The sequence below is a fragment of the Cetorhinus maximus genome, unplaced genomic scaffold, assembly GCF_964194155.1.
Source record: "Cetorhinus maximus unplaced genomic scaffold, sCetMax3.hap1.1 HAP1_SCAFFOLD_2043, whole genome shotgun sequence".
NCBI classification, from domain to species: domain Eukaryota; kingdom Metazoa; phylum Chordata; class Chondrichthyes; order Lamniformes; family Cetorhinidae; genus Cetorhinus; species Cetorhinus maximus.
Genome location: NW_027597983.1, coordinates 1 through 9,234, shown reverse-complemented (window position 1 = coordinate 9,234; position 9,234 = coordinate 1). Strand labels below are relative to the sequence as shown.

General features: G+C 45.0%; 1 pseudogene; it reads left to right on the top strand.

Moving 5' to 3' along the window:
* The first annotated feature begins 1,996 nt into the window (after positions 1-1,996).
* Positions 1,997-9,129, top strand: LOC144676881 (uncharacterized; annotated as a pseudogene).
* Positions 9,130-9,234: the final 105 nt, after the last annotated feature.

Here is a 9,234-nt window from a genome sequence, read left to right as displayed (position 1 = left end):
AGGAAGTTTTACTGTGTTTATAGACTCATAGACGTCTACAGCACAGAAGAAGGCCATTCAGCCCATCATGTCCGCGCCGGTCAACAAAGATCTGGCTACACTAATCGCATTTTCCAGCACTTGGTCCATAGCCCTGGAGGCCATGGCAATGCAAGTGAATATCTAAATACCTCTTAAATGTTACCAGAGTTTCTGACTCAACCACCCTTTCAGGCAGTGAGTTCCAGACCCTCACTAGACTCTGGGTGAAAAAATTTCTCAACTCTGTTCTTAGCCTTCTACCTCTTGCCTTATTGACCCCTCTGCTGATGGAAAAAGTATCTTCATATCCACCCTATCTATGCCCCTCATAATCTTATGCACCTCTTTCAGGCCCCCTCTCAACCTTCGCTGCTCCAAGGAAAACAACCCCAGCCTATCCAATCTCTCCTCACAGCTCAGACCCTCCAGCCTAGGCAGCATCCTGGTAAATCTCCCTCTGCACCCTCTCCAGTGCAATCACATCCTTCCTATAATGTGGTGACCAGAACTGCACACAGTACTCTCGCTGTAGCCTAACCAGCGTTTTATACGGTTCCAGCATAACCTCCCTGCTCTTGTATTCGATGCCTCGGCTAATAAAGGCAAGTATCCCATATGCCTTCTTAACCACCTTATCTACCTGCCCTGCTACCCTCAGGGATCTGTGGATATGCGCACCAAGGTCACTCTGATCTTCAGTACTTTCCATGGTCCTGCCATTCACAGTGTCATCCTCGCCTTGTTAGTCCTCCCCAAGTGCATTAACTCACACTTTTCCGGGTTGAATTCCATTTGCCATTGCTCTGCCCACCTGACCTATCCTCGTTTGTGAAGCTAAGAACAAATCCGGTGCTGTTTAAAGTCAAACTACATGACGTGGAAGAAAATAAAGGAGCACAGATTATAAACTCCCCTCCTCCACTCCCTCAGCTGACAGTCCAGCGCGCAGGCGCAGAAAGAGGTGCTGACCTGACCTTCGCTGTCCGGAGCAGGCGCAGTGCAGTTGCCGCCATCGGTCGCGCTCGATCTCTTTTCGGACCAGCCAGCCGCCGTAGACAGTGTGGGGGAAGAGGAGTTCGCCGAGCGGCGTCTCGTTCTGGCTGGAGCCGTCAGCCGGTTACCTGGAAACCTTGGCTCGAGGAGTCGGGGAACAATGGGTGGGGGTGGGGCTCCCGTGTCCGCGCGCCTGGCCTGCAGACTGGAACCCGAGGACGTCACCGCGGAGCAGAGTGATTCCTATTGGCTGATTCAGGCAGAATTCCATTGTGGACGTCACACCCCTTCCTACTGTATCCCTCATTAAGAAATACAGTGCTATATGTCACACATTTTTAGTCCACTTATATGTACATACCAGCAGCCTCCATAAACATTTTCGGTCTCTGGTTCCAGGACATGCAGCACTGACCATGGTCTGTCGATCAGCATGAATCGCTCCTTCAGGACAATTGGGAGGTTCAAAGTTATGTGCGGCAAAGTAAGAATGGGGAGGAGGTGTCTGGGATGACTTTTGGATGAAAGAAGAATGAACGTTCCATAGAAACTAGAATTGTCTGTTCTGAATTTCTATCCTGTACTGACAGTGATGATTTTTGTAAACTCCTTTTACAGGATATTAGGAAGGAGAGGGTTTGTAGACAGAAATCTCAAACCAAATGTTTCCTCAAGATCTGACAGTCACTCGATTTATCAGGACCTGAATATCATCAGCCTTTGAACCTAGAGGGTAAAATGTTTGCCTGTTATGTCTGCTTCAAAAGGTTTTAAACATCAGTGTGACTGGAAAAGCACCGAGACACACAAATACCTGAGTGAGGGTGTTCTAATGCACAGATTTTAACCAGTTCAACCCGTTTAAACAGCCTGAAAAAAACATCACGTCATTCACAGTGGGGAGGGACTGTACATGTGTTCTGTGTGAGGGCGAGGCTTCAACTGATTGTCCAACCTGGAGAGACACAAGGACACCGGCACCATGGAGAAACCGTGGAAATGCGGGGAATGTGGGAAAGATTTCAGATGCCCATCTAAACTGGAGATTCATCGACGCAGTCACACTGAGGAGAGACCGTTCACCTGCTGTGAGTGTGGGAAGGGATTCAGTCATTCATCTGCGCTGCTGACACACCAGCGAGTTCACACTGGGGAGAGGCCATTCACCTGCGCTGAATGTGGGAAGGGATTCAGTGATTCTTCCACCCTGCAGAAACACCAGCGAGTGCACACTGGGGAGAGGCCATTCACCTATTATGAGTGTGGGAAGGGATTCAGAGATTCATCCACCCTGCTGACACATCAGCGAGTTCACACTGGGGAGAGACCGTTCATTTGCTCCCTGTGTGGGAAGGCATTCACTCGGATATCTAACCTTCTGAGACACCGACGAATTCATAAATGACTGCATGGGTTAGATTCTTCTGTCATTGCTGCTGTTAATTATATCCAGCACAGAACCATATTCATTCCATGTGGGATCATCCAGCAGGAGCCAGCACAAGCCAGCTGACTGAGGGGGTGGTGGGGGCTGGTGCAAGAACTTCTTGTGGACTGAGGCTGCTTCCCTTCAGAGGCCACTGAGTACATTGTGGGATCATCTTTCTGGTCTAAGAATCCACTCCTTTCCCCCTGTATAATGCTGGCTGAGAATAGACATCGGGGCTCAATGTACTGACAGTACCTCTGCCACTGAAGATGGGTGGAGGTAATGTTCTCATCCCTATTATTCTGTTTGTCTGTAAGCAATTTATCTCACAAACTAATGGCAGATTTTACCGGAACCTGGTACACTGACAGGGTATGAACCACAGAAGAACTGATTTATTTTTGGTGAAGATCGGGATCCTGGAATTTTTTTCAAGGATCTGCTCACATTGGCAGATCGGTAGAATTGACTTTTTCTTTTCGATTTTTGTGATTTGTTTTATTTCGAATGGTGATTGTTTTACAATGCTGTGGATTGTTTCTGCTGCTGGGGTGGAATTTGTCACAGCTGTCAAAATGTCAACAGTTTTCAGAGCAGGTTGCCGGATGTGGATTTGCCTGAAGCCTCTTCAATGAGATGGACACTCTTAATAAGAACATTTATTCTTTCAGCTTTGGAGTTACAGAGTTTGTTTTCAACCCTGTTTGTTTGTCTGTCTGTAACAATATGTCTAAAAAACTAATGGATGGATTTGAACAAAATGTGCTACACAAATAAGATATGGCCGAAGGAAGAAATGATTAGATTTGGTGAACATGTGGACTGGAACCAGATCCTGGATTTTTTAAAAACAAAAAACTACTGCGGATGCTGGAAATCCAAAAGAAAAACAGAATTACCTGGAAAAATTCAACACCTCTTTGATCCTTTTGTCTGTGACATCTTTTGATTATCTGCTCCTATCACTGCTTGCTTGTCCCTACAACCACCCCACCCTCAATTTCTCTCCCCCCGCCCCCCACCTTAAACCAGCTTATATTTCACCCCTCTCCTAACTATACTTCAGTTCTGTTGAAGGGTCATGTGAACCTGAAACGTCAACTCTTTTCTTCTCCACCGATGCTGCCAGACCTGCTGAGTTTTTCCAGGTAATTCTGTTTTTGTCCTGGATTTTTTAATATTCATATGCATGGCCTGGTCCTCTGCAGGCAAAAGGAATTTGTCTAGGCATTGCACCTTTTCAATTAAACAAAAACATGGGGGACAATTGTTCCCTGATGCATTCGCCAGGGCAACATCTTGACCAATCAGATTCGACTTTCCATCCAACCAGCACCCTGTTTCTCAGTATTAATTGTTCCCTTTGAAATATGGTATTCTTGCATCTATCCTGATGAGTGCTAGGTGAAAAGCTTTGACATGTCTCTTTTTTTTCCAGGAACATTCAAATTGTTTAAATAATTTGTCAACATTGGGAGGTTGGGTGAAATAATATTTTTTTTCTCTCTCCAACAATTTATCATAAACAATGATAAATTGCCTGGAAGATGACATACATTTGCACTCTCTCTTTCCTTCACTTTGTATTTCTCCCAGTACACTAATTGGGGTTTCTCTCTGCCTCTCCCTCACACTGTGTTTCTCTCAGTTCACTGACTGAAGTCTTTCTCTCTCCCTCACACTGTTTCTCTCAGTGCACCAACTGGGCTATCTTTCTCTCCCTCTCACACTGTGTTTCTCTCAGTACACTAACTGGGTTCTCTCTCTCACTCTCTCTGTCTCTCCCTCTCACTATCTCTCTCCCTCACCCTGCGTTTCTCTCAGTACACTGACTGAGGTCTCTCCCAATCCTTGTTACTGTCAGTATAAATCCTGATTTGAAAAGGCACGGATTACTCAAGGACAGTCAGCATGGATTTGTCAAGGGAAGGCTGTGTCTGACTAAATCAATTTAATTTTTTGAGGACATAACAAGAAGGGTTGATGAGGGTACTGCATTTGCTGTGGCCGATATGGATTTTAGCAAGGCTTTTGATAAGGATCCATATGGCAAACTGATCAGTCAATTAAACATTCATGGGATCCAAGTGGAAGTAGCAAGTTTGATCCAATACTGGCTCAGTGGCAGGAAACAAAAGGTAATGTTCAATAGATGTTTTTGTGATTGGAAGACTGTTTCCAGTGGGGCTCCACAGGTAACAATACCCGTCACTTACTGTTTGTGATATATATCAATGATTTAGACTTAAACATAGGAGTTATGATTAAGAAGTTTGCAGATGATGCACAAATTGGCTGTGGGTTTGATAGTGAGGAAGAAAGCTTTAGACTACAGGAAGATATCAATGGACTGGTCAGGTGGGCAGAGAAGTGACAAATGGAATTCAAGCCCGGAGAAGAGTGAGGTAATGAATTTGGTGAAGGCTAACAAGGCAATGGATTTACCACAATATATGGTAGGATAGTGAAAAATGTAGAGGAACAGAGGGACCTTGGAGTTTATCTCCGACCATCCCTGAAGGTAGCAGCACAGGTAGATAAGGTGGTTAAGAAAGCACAGTAGATACTTTCCTTTAATAACCGAGGTCTAGAATATAAGAGCAGGGAGGTTATGCTAGAATTGTATAAAACACTAGTTGGACCACAGCTGGAGTACTGTGTACAGTTCTGGTTACCAAATTACAGGAAGAGTGTGATCGCACCAGAGAGGGTACAGAGGACATTTATGATGATGTTACCAAGAATGGAGAATTTTAACAATGAGGAAGGATTGGAGAGGCTGGGTTTTTTTCCTTTGGAACAGAAGAGGCTGAAGGAAGATTTGTATGTATTTCTGAGGGGCCCACATAGAGTGAATATTTCCCATAGCAGAGAGGCCAGTAACCAGGGAGCATTGATTTACAGTCATTGCTGGAAGGATTAGAGGGGAGTTGAGTAATTTTTTCACCCAGAAGGTGTGGAGGTTTGGAACTCACTGCCTGAAAGGTTGGTAGATGCAGAAATCCTCATCATAATTTAAAAAAAAATCTTGGATATGAACTTGAGGTGATGTAACCTACAGGGATACAGACCAGGAGCTGAAAGGTGGTGTTAGACTGGATTGTTCTTTTTTGGCTGCCACAGACATGATGGACCGAATGGCCTTCTCTGCTGTAAATATATTATGTACCTATGAGAGGGCAGATGGGACCCCAGTTTAACCTCTCATTTGAAATACAGAACCTCCGACAGTGCAGCATTCTCTCAGTACTGACATTGATTTAGAGGGGTGGAAAGGTTTAAAGAGGGAAACCCCGAGTTCAATCCCAGAGAATTTTGAGGTAATTAATTTGAGGAAGGCTAACAAAGCAAGGGAATACAGAACAAATGGTAGAATAGTGAGAAATGTAGAGGAACAGAAGGACCCTGGAGTGTATGCCTACAGACTCCTGAAGGTAACAGCACAGGTAGATAAGGTGGTTAAAAAAGCACTTGGAATATTTTTCTTTAATAGCCGAGGCCTGCGTATCTCCAGCACTTTCCGCTTGTATTTAAATCTATATCCTTACGCTTGAAGTTAACAAACTGATTGGCTAAGGGGGCGTCACAATAAAATACAGTAACTACCCACATACTTTCTGTCAGTGCGCCCTCCCACCCCCACATTTCATCCAGGTCTGACGAGCTTCGAAATTGGGATCCGGATGAGTAATGGCGGCCATAGCTCCCACAATCCTCCGCGCTGGTGAAACCGCTCCATCCGCCACGCGGCAGGCGACCCGGGACTGCGCATGACCAAGGGAGAGAGAAGCTGCGCATGTGTGGAGGAGAGCCCATATCTCCCCCCCAATTTTTATTATGTTGAGATGTTGACCAATGGGAAGACTTGGAGGACCGGAAGTACTCTGGTGCTCCAGTCAATCAGAGCGCAGGCTTTGTGTCTCCAGCGCTTGAGCTTCACAGAGACGAAAACTTCCTCCTGTGTCCAACATCTGTGAGTAAAACACTTTCTTTTCTCCCCCTTTCCATTTCTTTTCTAATTCTGAGTTTAAATTGTTGATTTGCAGGAACTGAAGGGAACTGAAGTGAATCCAGGGAGGGTGCAGACTCTGGAAAGGTTAGCCCATCTCTCACTCTTAAAGACATTGAGATCCTTTGCTCCCTCAGCTCGACACATTTATTTGTCTGGCTAAAAGGATAGTCTCTTTCTTAATGTTCATAATTAAGGGGATGGTTTCCCCAGGAGATGGCTGACATTTAAGGGACAGTAAATTAATATTGGAAGAGTTATGTCGAGTGTTGTTATATGATACATATTAGAGATATTATTTATGGTTCTTTAATCATGTACATTTATTATTATTTCTATTCTTGTAATATATGTGGTGGTAGCATTTTACATTTCCAACCATAGAGTCATTTTGGCATTCAGTGACTTGAGTCCATGCCAACTCTCCAAGATTAGCCTGGAGTCTCCAGGAATTGAAGACCATTCTCCAGTTCACTGCTGTGTGCAACCCTGGAGAAAATTCATCAGGAAATTAATAAAGATTGTATTTTTTTGTAATTTTCTTAGAACATTTCACTTTGCCAGATATAAAAATATTGAAAATGTGTGTGGGGATGGAGGTGGGGTGGTGGGCAGCTGGGGAGGGCGTGGAAGGCTGCTTGGCTGACAGTTGAGCATTATCCAAGTGGGTAATGAGTCTTTTTGCTTTCCAGTTGGTATAGGAAGGCAGTGTGCCACAAGGTTGGCTGTGTTGGTTGATTAACAGCTGGAACATGGAGGTAAATCATGCGGTGAAACCTCCAGGAATACATTTCATCACAGTTGGCAAGCTTAGTCCTCACTCACTCTCCATAAAGCAATCCAGGCAGTTCCATTCACCCTGTAGATTCTCATAGTCTTGCAAGTTTATTTCCTTCAAATGCCTACTCATTTCATCCTCAAATCATTGTTAATATCTGCTTCTACCAGCATCGTAGGCAGCAAGTTCCAAGTAAATCTAAGAGTACTGTATCTGTAACTCAGCATCAGAGTACTGTATCTGTAACTCAGCATCAGAGTACTGTATCTGTAACTCAGCTTTAGGGTACTGTATCTCTAACTCAACATCAGAGTACTGTATCTGTAACTCAGCATCAGAGTACTGTATCTGTAACTCAGCATCAGAGTACTGTATCTGTAACTCAGCATCAGAGTACTGTGTCTGTAACTCAGCATCAGAGTACTGTGTCTGTAACTCAGCAGAGTACTGTCTCTCTAACTCAGCTTTAGGGTACTGTATCTCTAACTTAACATCAGAGTATAGTATCTCTAGCTCAGTAATAGAGTACTGTATCTCTAACTCAGTAGTAGAGCACTGTATCACTCAGCAATAGAGTACTGTACCTCCAGCTCCACAATAGAGTGCAGTATCTCTATATCAGTATTGGAGTACTGAATATTACACACATTTTTAGTCCTGTGATAGATTTTCATGCCTCCCTGTCCAGAACAGGAAGCGGTGAGTGTGGAACTGTCAATTAGCATGATTTGCCACATTCAGGAGAATTGGGAGGGTGAACATTAGGTAATGCAGAGTTAGAAAGGAGGGAGAGTGTGTGGGATGGAGATTTACACATTTTGGAGCGTAGGAGGGAAGAATGTTCCTTAGAAATTAGAATTGTCTGTTCTGAATTTTTATTCTAGACTGATGACATGTGTGAACTCCTTTTACAGGATATTAGAAGGGGAGGATTTGCAAACAGAAATCGGCATACAAAAATCACGTCAAGATCTGACAGTCATTCAATTCATGGGAGCTGAATATCATCAGCCTTTGAATCTAGAAGGAGAAATGTTTGTCTGTTCTGATTGCTTCAAAACGTTTTAAACATCAGTGTGACTGGAAAAGCATTGAGACACACACACCCAAGTGAGAATTTTCCAGTGTACTGACTGTGGAATAACCTGAAGAAACACAGGGACACCTGAACCATGGAGAAACCGTGGAAATGTGGGGATTGTGGGAAAGGATTCCGTTCCCCGTCTGTGCTGGAAATTCATCGACACAATCACACTGGGGAGAGGCCGTTCGCCTGCTCCGAGTGTGGGAAGGGATTCACACGATCATCCACACTGCTGACACACCAGCGAGTTCACACCGGGGAGAGGCCATTCACCTGATCTGAGTGTGGGAAGGGATTCACTCAGTCATCCCACCTACTGATACACCAGCGAGTTCACACTGCGGAGAGGCCATTCACTTGCTCTGTGTGTGGGAAGAGGTTCCCTCATCATCCAACCTGCTGAGACACCAGCAGGTTCACAGTGGGGAGGGGGCCTTCACCTGTTCTCAGTGTGGGAAGGGATTCAGTGATTCATCCAACCTATTTTCACACCAGCGGGTTCACACTGGGGAGAGGCCGTTCATGTGCTTTGTGTGTGGGAAGGGATTTACTCAGTCATCCAGCCTGCAGACACACCAGCGAATTCACACTGGGGAGAGGCCGTTCCCCTGCTCTCAGTGCGGGAAGGGATTCACTCAGTTATCCAACTGGTGACACACCAGCGAGTTCACAGTGGGGAGAAGCTATTCATCTGCTCCGAGTGTGGGAAGGAATTCACACAGTCACAACACCTGCTGAGACATCAGCGAGCTCACCAGTGCTTCCAGAGATTGGATCCTGCTGCTATTGCTGCTGTTAATCACATCCAGAACTGAACCATGTTCATTCTGAAAGTTGGTAGGGCCAGAGGGTTTCTTTCTGATGGACTGGTCAGTCTCATGACTTTGCTTCCAGTGGGCTGATGCTCTTTGAATGTGGGA